Here is a 13,267-nt window from a genome sequence, read left to right on the forward strand (position 1 = left end):
GAATACCCACGAAATTATAATAATTTTGACACAGTATATTCGATTGGTATAAGATAAATCAGCTGATCGCGTAGTCTGGGCTCAAGACTGTACCTGAATTCTGTACGGGCGCGGCATCGGCACACGTCTTGACAAAGCCTAGCACTATATTGACTCGCGTTTTAGTTCAAGTTCAGTGCTGCCCTGTCAGTGACTGATGATGCTGTGTCGTCTCCATGGTCAATGGTTCATCAGTATTTACAATGTATATTTAAAGCAAGGTTTCTGTTTATCATCCATGCTGCTTACCCTGGCTGCTTATCGCTTTGATTGGGGTTTATGTCACGTCTGTCTGAATTTACACAGATAAATGTGTATCAATAATTGCGATAAGACTATAGGCCTACTATTTGAAATGTCAAATTTCAAGTGCAGGCAAATACTGGATAGAATGAGGTAGGCCTATAGCCTACTAGTATTGGAATAATCATCTACTGGACTTGCGAACTCGGCTTGAAGCTGATGATGAAATTGCGTTTGGACTTTAATTTGGAAGACCTGGTTTTCTGGAATAGTTTTCGACCACTGGCACTAGAAAATCCTTCTCACGTCTATTTGGATATGCATCGTCAAGATCAACTGACATATCGGACGCTTCATGTCCAGGGTAGCCTGCATGGCTATCACATTTCAAGTGCCACCATCACCAAGTCCAGTTTGTAATTTGTTGGGAAAAAAATTTGGAATTACACGTATATGTTTTACCATTCCTGTAAATGCGCTTTGGCTGCTTTTTACCGATTTCGTATGTAGAACATTGGACTTGAGTGATGAACTTGAATGATCCTGAATCATGATGCGGGACTTCGAATGAGCTGTGTTGAGCTAGCAACATTGACGTCAAGTATACTTGGAACTTTCACGGGGGAACTTCGGATGTTTTGCATTTTGCGCGTGTTGTGTATGAATAGCCGGAACTTCTCTGCGATTAGCATTGGTAATTGTTCATAAGCTTCCTACAGGAAATACATTAAGAGCAATTCTGTACATCGCACGCATCATAGCAGCATAATAATTGCATTCACCTACTTGTAGCCGGCAGATGAACCTCATTTATCATGGAGCACGGTACCTGGTGCACTGGGTGGTAAGTTAATGATTCGTTGGCCGTACATAGCATAATATGCGCTCTGAATGATCTGAAGTGTTCAAGAGGAATATAATTAAAATATTTTTGATATCAATTTAAGTATTAATATAAAAGCCGCGAAAATTACTTTGCCTTTGTAGGGCCTACAAATTTTTGTTAAAGATACTGTTTGTAGGCCTACAAGAAAATGTCTGGATAACTGTTTCCATAAAGCCTTAATGTGTTCAAACATTTAATACAAACATCGGACATGTTCTGGAGGTGGTATCGTCTTCTTGTTGGAAACATTTGCAGACGTCTGAAGTATTTTCTTGTAGTTGTACATAAAGACTTAATGGAAAAAGTTGAATTATCTTGATATTCATATCACGAAATCGTCATCAGAAGATTTTCATCTTGAACATTTCGAGGCTTTTGACCCAGACACTCCCGTTTCTAGCATGACTAGAATGCGTATATAGGTGTTCTCTTGAGCATCTGTCGTTGGATTTTGCATAATTCCACACACAAATGATTACTAGCATTCCAAGTATAACTTCAATGCAAAGTTAATATGAAACATGTTTTTCATCCATGGCGTTGTCTTTTTTTAAAGACAGTTCTTGTTTAATAATGCTCACTGTTTTCCCTTTTTTGATTGGACATGTTATGTGGGATTTTAACGGGAATAATTATAGCTTATGGTTTTGGCAGAACTCTAACTAACCAATATTCAAATCAGTTATAGCAGGGTTTTTTTACAGCACATATAGGCCTAGGCCATGTTTTGATTGTACGCATTGGGATGACTTATTTTGAAAAGCAAATTTGTAAAAAGTGGAAAAATCGATTGAAATATTGGTGTTTTTTGTTTTGTTTTTATTTATATCAGCCGTGATCAGGTAAAAAAATCATGTACATGTAGAAGATCTGATAATCCATTGCATGCCAACGTTATTTCCCGAGACACTATATAATAGCCTATACTAATTACTAAGAATTACGCGCTATGTATAGCCTATTAATTAATATGCCCAAACAAATTAATGGATTAGACTTATTTATTTCCGGTCAAGTATTAAAATGTTCAGAAGAGTCTAGAGAATCTTTTCTGCCTTGTCAAATGTAACCCTTCGATTCCGTTTCCATGGCAACGGTCACGCTTTTTAAGGATCATTTTTGTCAACCCACTCGCCTTAATGTATTCGAGTACATTCAATGTAGGCCTACAGATGGAAGTCATTTGCCTCCAAATGCATTGCAATTATCATAATTATGAAATTATCATTTTACCAAAGCAAATGATTCGTGGCAAGGCATCATGTTCTGATACCGGTATAATAGTATTCAAGAAAAACAGACGAAGCTCTGTTTTTTGTTAATAAAGTTTTATCATCATGATGAATTCATGATTATGATGTTAAATATCATGCTTGATTAAAAATATTCGTTTCGCAGGGGATCTGTGGCATCTGCCGGTCCCATCTGGTGATCTAGCACTGCAGATGCAGGATGCTCTCACAGATCAGGTTTATAAGACTGAAAATGAAATTGTGTTATACAGTATAATTACACAGAATTCAGAAATTACTGCAGCTGTATAGTGTCTGGTGTGTAGTTTTAATGATAATACACCTATTGAAAATTTCTCTATAACAACTTCTAACAATAGAGTTATAGACCGTTTTTATTTTTCGCGCCATTTCTGATGCAATCTCGGGTTGTATATTCAAGTTCACCGGTCCGATAAGAGCACGAATGAAGGTGCCACCATAAACCCTATACCTTATCGTTTTTGACAAAATTAATTACTAATTGGAAGGTCCTTGGAACACCAAATTTCATAAAATTAGTGGAAAGAAAAAAATAAAATTGGAGTAATCTGTTTATACGAGCTGTAGAGTGCACACTTATTAAACAGTGGCGTAGATTTTTTTTCTTAAATTGGGGGGATGGATTTGAAAAAGTTTTGTGAATCCAACATCTTTGGGTGACAAAATAACCCTGTGGTGCAAATGCGCGCCATAATCGCCATATGTACATGTTACAACAGTGGCATAAACTGCACTTTAAAATGGCAAAATAAAATGTTGATTTGGTCAGAAACCCACATAGGCTACAGGTATCAACATGGGGGATGATTGCACCCCCTTCAAAATATTGGGGGAGGTCTATCCCCCCGGGATCTAGGTTTGACAGGCCTGTTCTTGAATAATTTTCATAAACATTCACTCAACATGCTAATATATACATGCCCTATGCCCTATCGTTTCCTTTCGGAAGAAACTCAGTAGGGGAGAGCGGGGAGTGTTCGCCCTATTTTTTTCTGACCAGCCTAGCGATGTCAATTTTAAGGTTAGGGATGACCTGATTAGTCCATGTGAAAGCCCTATGTCTTAGCTATATACGGCCACAATCTCAGACCTATATGCCTTACAATAGCAACAGGATAGAGCAAAAAAAAAGTTTTGCAAAGTGGCGAACTTGCCCCATATTGGGGCAGGTTCGCCCATATGGTGGGGTAAGTTCACCATAATCACAAAAAAGGTTTAAACATTGCATAACAATAACATATTCAATGCAAACATTTAGCAAGAGTATACAGGGCATTCATTCTCTTCTGGGGAGTCACTAAATTTGTTGCAGGGGTCGGGTCAGGGTAATATGTAGGGATCCAAAGTGAGCTTAAACGTATCATGTTTACAACTTCGGGGAGAAATGGATTAGGACATAAACTGTGGTATGAGTAATACCGATATCACATAACTTAAAAAAACATGTTTTCAGTAGTTTTACCTTGTTTAATGGTTTAATTATCAATATTTTGCATAATACGCTGATGGGGCAGGTTCGCCCTCCAGTTTGGGGTAAGTCCGCCTGGGGAAGATATAGGGCGAACATGCCCCATCCTCAAAAGGGCGAACGAGCCCCTTGTGCACATTTTTGTATTTTCTTCAGGGTATGCAAAACACAAATCGAATAAGGAGATTTTAACTGAATTAAATCTTTGACAAATCCTATATGTTCCCAATACAGATTTCCATTAAAACCATCTGTATTTATGTATCAATGATAATACAACATTATGAATGCAAGAAAAATTACGTTTTGGTGTAATTTTTTTTGTTTTGGCTGCAGTTCGATGAACACGTTCCTATATGTCGCGTAGCTAATATGAGAAGTTTATAATGACCTATGTCACCTAATTTTGCCATCACCAAATTCCCTGATAGCCTTTGTGCTGAGAAACAAGGGGTGGGCGAACCTGCCCCTAGGGCGAACACTCCCCGCTCTCCCCTATACACATTATATGCTAACATTAACCATGTAATCGTTTAATAACTAACCAACGCGACCTTTTAGCAATTAGTTTTGTCGGATGACCGATGAAAATTAAAATCAAATTTCCTTTTGTTGTGACCAGTTTAAATTTCACATCAAAACATAGTTTTACAGTGCACGAGCAGAATGCATGCCATCACCTTCAGGCATTTGAATATTTTTTGGAAAAGAAAAAAACTTGCTTTAAATTGAAAGGAAACAAAGAAAGTGTTAGTGTCACCTTAAGTTTCCTGAGTGGGTTTTGAGCGTGCAGCTGTAGCGCACCATACAGGGTGTGTCTAAAAATATTAAGAAAATATTTATTAATTTTCTAATAAAATATTAATTTTCTAGTAAAATAGGCCTATTTGTTATTTTTCTAACAAAATATTTATTTATTTTGTAACCATAAATGCAGTTGGGAGCCAAATGATTTCTTTGGCGTTATTTTATTTTATAAGTAGGCTTGAGGGGGCACTTTTTGTTTTGTTTTTCAAATGTCCTAACATATAGACCCTATTCTTCATACGGTCTATGTATTCCGTGACTTGGAGGTTTCGAATTTTAAATAATTTTTCGCTTGATTCCTTTGTGTATTTTTAGTTCATTGTGCAAATATAATGTATTAAGGTGAGACATCGTGGAAATGACGAAATTGTTTCCATGAAAATAACATCATGCCTGCCTATGTTAGAATTATATAGAAAGCTTTACAGCAACGTATTTTTTTAACGTGTAAACTCGATAAGGGCTCGGTCGATCACTCACCTTAGCACAGTTACAGTATTTTTGTGGGGCCTGAGCGCACATCAGACACACCAAATGGCATTGAAAAACGAGCAACTTATTTTTTTATTTATTTTTTTTATTTGCAATATAATACAAATTTTATGGCAAATTATTAAAATAAATATTTTTTATATTTTTAATATTTAACAGTCCTCGAAGTAAACTTTATAAATCTAATGAAGGCCGTCATATGAATATTTTGACCGAGCCCTTAAACGATTTCTGACAACCTTTTATGCATGCCGCTGCTCTTAATGTTTGCGAAAACGTAGGCCTATTTGGGAAGCATTGTGTTGAGAAACAATCAACTTGAACTTTTTGATGTCAAGGTAGGCTATACCTATACAAACCCGGCTTACGAAATGGGCCTAAAAACAAATGGCGGGGATGGCGAGGCAAATGGTTCCTATAAGCCCTATAAATATGTTTTACTGAATGTACCATTTTTATGAACACCCTGTATACTTTCATCTGCCATTGATAGATTCCTTCCCTGTGTTCACGCACGGACCACGCACGGTGCTCCTGGGTCGATCACAGTGTGGGTCGATTGAACGCCCCACATGGTGGTAGACTGTGATTTCGTCATCATTGAACTTGGCAATCAATGGTCTCCTTTCAGCTGCATAAAGGTCCCTACTCTACAGTGTGTCTCATAAATGATGATAATATATAATAAATAAATAAATAAATAAATAAATAAATAAGTAACAAAATAATGGTATAAATAAATTACGATTTCTATATACTTAAAAAAAAGGGATGACAACCTATTTGGTTAGTCAGAATCGCCATAGTCATGAACGTTCAGGGCCGTCGCCATAGGGGGTGTGGGCGATCCCTAAAAAAGGTAAGAAAGGGAGAGAAGGGAAAGAAAGAGGAGAGAGGGGGAAGCGGGAGAGGGGAGGGGAGAGAGAGGGATAAAACTACATTCAGTTCGTAATTCACAAAGAACTAATGATTTTGCAAATCGACAAAATTATGTGCGCATCCCAACTACCGATTTTACGTCATCAAACATTCGTTAGAAGTTTAACATTACTGGATATTGAATGGGAATGGATTAAAAATTAAACGATGACATGTTACCCCGGGCATGTTACATCGAATATTCGTCGAATACTCGTGTATTGCCCTTTGTGAGTGTATGTCATTTTGGAACACCCCCCCCCACCTTACACCTACCGTCACACGCGTGACACCACATCGATCCACCTTATCCTCATACTTACGGAAAGCCATATCGGATATTGTTGTATGATGATGAAATTTTGCACACAAGTCTATGGAGAGTTACATCATCATACAACATTTGTGTTGTACGATGAAAAATGTGTTGTATGATGATGAAATTTGGAAAACTACGCACGACGTGAAAAAAATGTTGCACGATGATTTCACACTCTTCGTCAAATTTTCATTGGCTCATCATTATTGTATGTCTGATGATGAAGGTGTACGATGAACAGTGTTACGTACGACGTAGTGTCGAACGCTTTCACATCATTGATCATACATACGCCACACGTTCGTCATGCGTGGCGAAAATCCACATCGTGCATCACCGATTTTTTTCATCGGACATCCACCTGCACAGTTTCCTCATACAACATGATCCACTTCGTCAGACATAAGCTGACATACTTCAAGTTCGTTATGCGTGGCGAAAAGTCCACATCGTTCATCTTCATCATACATACATTTGAAAAAGCATGCAATGTGAATCATCGTACACTTCACCATCATCGTATCGTACACTCAAGTATCGTTAAATAGTAATTTCAGAAAGCATGTTTCACAAACTACAAAGTACGGCGTGCTCAGTTAATTTCCCTAAAAAACCTGTTTCAATTAAAATTTTCTTTAAACTGAAATATGTGTCATTTACACTCAATTTTGGCCCTTAATTGTAATTAAATTGCATAAAAATGGGCAGATACCTATTTCAGTTTATTGTTTGCATTCACAAAACGGAGTAATCCCAATCATTAGTCGAGAGGGGTTAGTCTACTGAATGTCAATTTTTTGTTTCTTAAATAGCCTATACGTACTCAGAGTATTTTATGAACTAGTAAGATGTTGAAACAACTTCCAGTTGAGATGCTTTCTAGCCTATAAAAGAAACACTTTAGGAAGGTTTTGTGATCATAAGGGGAGGCTCAATTTTCGGTTGTTTCTGTCATTTCTGAATTTTCAGTGCAGTAGTTGTAGTCCTTGCCCCTATAATATACATATCTTGTCACCAATCTGCTATAATTTTAAAGAAAAATGCAAAAATAGGCACAAAATTTGCCAGGGGTGTAGTACCCCCTTAACAGATTCTAGAAGGAAGTAGATAGGCCTAAATACGCATACATCCAATCCGGGCATCCAATATGTTCCACAGTGGTACGCACGAGGGATACTTTTTTAGGAGCACACCATTTGATTTCTACTGGGGGGGCATGGGAGTTTTGGAGAAAAAAAACTTCACCCACTAGTGAGACGAAAAAAGAACTGCGCCTCACTGATGAGTAAAAAAAAAAATTATCCCACCCAACTCTGTATAGGCCTAGGTATAAAATAAAATTGAAAAAAAATCTGCCACCTTCGGCCTGACCCAAACTCACATGCCCCCCCCCCAGAATCTATGGTGCGTCCCTTATCATGTTTATGCTGAAAACATAATTTATGGTGTCCTTTATTATGTAACACTATTAAACATGTTTGGACCATAGACCTTCAAAATGATGTAATCCCACAATGGCCCTACAGAAAAAGGATAAACTTGACCTGTACGACCTTGTGTAATTGTTTCTGGTGCTCAAGAGAACATGCATTAGCATCATCACAAGTTTCATATAGCTCGATATCTTCAAGTGATGATGAGAGGAAAACATCTGTTATCTTCAATTGCCTGATATTTTAGCTTTATATTAAAAATAAAGAAGTTTTCACAAACTGTTACAGTCTGTAATTTTCCAACAAGTTTACGGGCTGTACAAATTAGCGTGCCAAAAATGCATTCGGCCCTTCTCGGAGCTTCTCGGCCTGCCAAAAAACTTTGCCCTTTGCACATGCCAGATTTATGGGAGCCCAATGAGCTATTCCAGATATTATCCCCCCCCCCAAAGATGACACTGCATGGGAGTATCCTTCTCGGAGCTTCTCGGCCTGCCAAAAAATCTTTGCCCCCCCCCACCCTTTGCACATGCCAGATTTTTGGGAACCCAATGAGCTATTCCAGATATTATCCACCCCCCCCCCCCCCAGATGACACTGGGTTTTCCCATTCCTTGTTCTCGCAATATTACATGGGAATTCCCATTTGTAAAATCTTTACATTCTCTCGTTCCTCCCCGCAGTGGCGTGCGCAAAAAAAAGGGGGGGGGGGGGCCGGGGGGTTTGCACATCCCCCGCCCACTTTTGTTGGTCATTCGCGTGACATCAGTCCTTCGGGGGAGGAATTGAAAGGTCCCGTGGAAGGAAAAATCTTTGAGAAAGTATTTATGAAAGAGTCCGTCACTTTTGACGGTGCCAAAACGTCAAAATTTGCCCCCTCAAAATAGGATTCCTTGCCCTTTAAAAACGCTAAAACCCCAGAGCTTCCCCTGGACTCCACCAGGGGCCCTAAGGTGGGCCCCTGGACCCCACCCGTGAGGGGCTTCGCGGCAAGCCGCTAGCAGTGCCCGCACCCTAACCACACTCCATTCGGGGGAACTGAACAACCTGGCCCCGCCACTTTGAATCCCGGGCTTTGAATGTGCTGCGCACGCCACTGCCACGGTTCCTTTAAATTACTTCCCCCTAAATTACTTCCCCTTCTCGTCCTTAAGTTTCCCTTCCTTCTCTTTTCTTCTTCATTATATTCCAATTTCTTCCCCTTTCTCTCATTCCTTCCCCCTTCAATTACACTCACTTAAATTACTTCCCCTCAAATTACTTCCCCTGTTTTTTCTAAGTTACCAGACTATACTCAGTTCAGACTCGGGGGGGGCACTTAACACAAATGACCATGCGGGTATGTTCCCCCGGAAAGAACCCCCTTTTTGGATTTCGTAGCTCTGAAAGACCCCCTATATTTGACTAAAATAGAGCTCTGAAAGGCCCTTGATGTTATAATTTCAGCTCTAAAAGACCCCAAAATTGCTCATTCGTCGTATGTCTGGTTTTTTTTCAGGCGATTTTCAACAAAAAAGCTAAGAAAGACCTTGATTTAGACTGTTCGCAGCTCCAAAAGACCCCCTTTTACCGGTACGCCGTCAGCTCCCAAAGACCAACCACCTCAAAATACCAGGGGCACATACCCACCAAAATTTTTGATGAGCCCCCCCGCAGCCCCCGGGTTCAGACTATGATCACTATCTCACACCCGGGGGGGGGTCACTCCCATTGTGGCCTGTACACCATCCGCGATAATCAACTTTTGAAAAGCACCCTAAACAAGGATTTAACACTTGGCTAAAACGACACCCTAAACAGGGATTTCATTCATAACATCAAATTTCATACCCTAAATTTCATTTCCGCGTATTTAGAAATTGCAATTTTGCTACCCTTTTTTCCAATTTTTCATGTTTTTGTAACCCTAAACGCGATACGCGCGTATCGTGCCTACCCCGGGTGCCTACCCACGAAAAACGACCCTTTTTACGCGTTTTCATTATCGCGGATGGTGTACATGCCACAATGGGAGTGACCCCCCCCCGGGATCTCACATGGTGCAAGAAAACGAATCGCGAAAGTCTAGTGACTTGGGCCCGATCTTGGGTCATGTCCCTGTCTGCTTGAAATGTCCATCAACAGATAAATTCAAAAAAGTCCCCCCCCCCCTCCCCCCACGTCACATCATCCATTGTGAGGTGTTGGGTCTTTGGGAGCTGACGGCGTACCGAAAAAGGGGTAAAAATCAAGGGTCTTTCTTGGTTTCTGGAAAAGACCAGAAATGTGAGGAATGGGCAATTTTGAAGGTATTTAAGGCAGCTGTGTACTCATAGACATGCACATGAGGTGACGGTGGGAAAAGGGTAGCTATGAGTGGCGTAGCGTGGGTCATCCGATTGGGGGGGGGGGCACCGACCATAATTGACTGGCACCGGGTTTGATTGGGGGGCACAAGTCGTTTTTTGGCCATTTTCTTATGGGATTTTCTAAAATGTGCCCCCGTGCCCCTATGACGCTACGCCACTGGTCGGTATCCCCTCCCGCAGTGGCGTAGCCAGCACTTTTTCAGCGGGTGGGCAAAGAGGGAACAAGGGGGGCAAACCAACTTTTAAGGGGGAACTTTGACCGGGAACTTTGACGAAAATAGTCAAAAATGGGCTAAAAATCTTACACATCAGCATGATCAGGGCGGCCAGCATCCCACTGTTGGGGGAGGGCAAGACTTCTCACAGGGGGGAGCTGCCCCCTTCCCCCGCCCTCCGACTACGCCACGCCACTGCCCTCCCGTGCTATTAACTTTAGACATAATTATTTATATTTCATGCAAAATGCTTGAAATTATGTTAAACGCCCCGGAACAATTGTCAGTGATGGGGGATAAACTTATGGCGGCCAACCCAAGGGAAAACCAATGTTTGAGGTAACAAACATGTCGAATATTGTGCATATTCGATTCTTTCCCTCAAAATTGGAAACTTTTCCTCAAGCATGTCAAGACTACAAATGCCCATTCGTGTTGCCCCTATTTAAATGAGGACACAGGGGGCAAGTCCATAAATGAGGGACAAATACCCAGTGGCAGCGCCACGGGGGGGGGGGGCATGGGTGAAAATACCCCCGTCAGAATTCTTGTCCCCTGTTTCCCCCAGTAAAACCCCAAATTAGGAAAATTTCCACTTTTTACGGCATTTTTGCGCAAAATTTGTTGATTTTGCCCCCCGAAATTCACTTTACCCCAATGCCCCCCCCGACAAATTCCTGGCGCCGGCGCCACTGCAAATACCCTGATGTCTCCTTCGTGCCGCCCTTGATAGGGTGCAGGCAACTGGGGGAGCCCAATGAGGGAAACTGGCGGCAAAGCCCACGACCGCGGTGGGGGATAACCCAGGGATACCCCGATGCCCCTTAGTGTTATTTTTCTTTCATGTCCTTTGATAGTTGTTGGGGCAATTTGCACCCCCTGGATCCACCACTGAATCTATAGAATCATGCATGGTGAATCAAAGAACCAAAAGCATGCAAAGATGGAGGTACGTCTTCGTTGGGCCCATACAAGGCAATAGATTTATATTTAATTTTTTAATTATTGTACATGCATTTCGTATTTCGTATACGTGTATACTAATAGTGTTTATCGTGTTCTTTCATACTTGCACAACTTTAAATTTCCATACGTAGGACCCTATCTGCATTCCTGCAGTTGTAAATACGTATATCACTAACATTCCGTCGTAATAGTTCTTCCATACTCCATGATATCTGAGCATTCCAAATACTCATGATATTGATAATAGAGAACAATTATTAAATTCGATACTAAACGACTGGTAATAAAGACTAAGTACTACTCAAATACTGAAATTCAGTAATTGTAAGTGTGTAGAAAAGTTGTAAGACGTTTAAAAAGGGTCACTTCGCATGATCGCATCTTCCTGCTTGCCGTTAACATGGTTAACAAATGCTAATTTGCTTTATTCGTGGGGTGGGGGAAAGGAGCCTGGGCACATAAAAAAAAATTGATGGTTTGTTCCCTCGGAATTTTTAGGTGGTGGTCTTCGGGAGCTGGCGGCGTACCGGTAAAAGGGTGTCTTTTGGAGCTGCGAACAAGTAAAATGAGAACTTTTGGAGCTGCAAACAGTCAAAATCAAGGGTCTTTTTCGGCTTTCTGGTTGAAAATCGTTTGAAAAAAAAAAAACCCAGAAATATAAGGAATGAGCAATTTTGGGGTCTTTTAGACCTGAAATTATCAAAATCACGCGTCTTTTGGAGCTCTATTTTGGTCAAATATAGGAGGTCTTTAGGAGCTGCGAAATTAAAAAAAAGCCTGTCTTTCCGAGGACATATACCTGTATGATCATTTGTATTAGGTGCCCCCACCCCACATCATGCAGTTATTGTTGCCTACATGTATGCACACAACACAGGTGACAGGGACACTCACATCCGCGATAATGAAAACGCGTAAAAAGGGTCGTTTTTCGCATAGACATACGTTTGTCTGGGGTTTTCCGTGGGTAGGCACGATAGTTGAGGGTGTCAAAAACATGAAAAATTGGACTGAAAAGGGTAGCAAAATTGCAATTGCTAAATACGCGGAAATGAAATTTAGGGTATGAAATTTGATGTTAGGAATGAAATCCCTGTTTAGGGTGTCGTTTTAGCAAAGGGTTAAATCCTTAGGGTGCTTTTCAAAAGTCGATTATCGCGGATGGTGTACGGGCCACAATGGGAGTGACCCCCCGGGATTTTACTTCACCGGGCAACCCTGGCTTGGTCGTATTTGGAAGATTGGTGTCGCGAAACCGTAATAGGTACAAATTTAGTATGGTTTATTCTCTACATGTCAATCCTTAAATCATTAGCATAGTCCTTATAATAACGGGGGAGTTTTGACTTGAACAGAGGGAGATGCGTTGGGCACAGCAAAAAGTTGCCATGAGGAGGGGGGGGTCAATTTTTGGCAAGCGGGAGGGAGAGGGACAAGGAATATTTGGCACAATGCTTACAAAAACACTAAAAACGTTCAAATATTTGAGATCGGGGGGGGGGGGCAAGCAATTTGGGCAGACCGAGTCGGATGTGGGGGGGGGCGTTCTTGGCACACCATTTGAAAAATTAAACGGGGAGGGGCTAATAATTATTGCACAGCCCCTTGGCTATACTAAAGTTAAGAAATAATTAGGCTATAGAATAAAATAAGAAATCATGCTTGATAAAATAAGAAAAAAGAAAAGGGAGCCAAACAACCACCTCAGAACATACGGGGTGGTGTTGAATTCCCAAAATGAAAAAAACAATGTGCCGCCACCCCCCCCCCCCCCCCATTAACCACGGGGTGGGGGCACAATCCGGCACATGACTAGTATGAACACCCCTAAGCACACTTCTCATGTCAAACAGCCCAGC

At 40.9% G+C, this 13,267-nt stretch overlaps 1 protein-coding gene across 1 annotated transcript in view; it reads left to right on the forward strand.

The window, feature by feature from the left end:
- The first annotated feature begins 181 nt into the window (after positions 1–181).
- Positions 182–13,267, forward strand: part of LOC140146521 (monocarboxylate transporter 12-like) — a 30,747-nt gene continuing 17,661 nt past the window's right edge. The window contains exon 1 of the mRNA XM_072168396.1: positions 182–1,114. The gene's annotated coding sequence lies outside the window, so the exon portion shown is untranslated. The remainder of the gene's footprint in view (positions 1,115–13,267) is intronic.

The sequence above is a fragment of the Amphiura filiformis genome, chromosome 2, assembly GCF_039555335.1.
Source record: "Amphiura filiformis chromosome 2, Afil_fr2py, whole genome shotgun sequence".
NCBI classification, from domain to species: Eukaryota; Metazoa; Echinodermata; class Ophiuroidea; order Amphilepidida; family Amphiuridae; genus Amphiura; species Amphiura filiformis.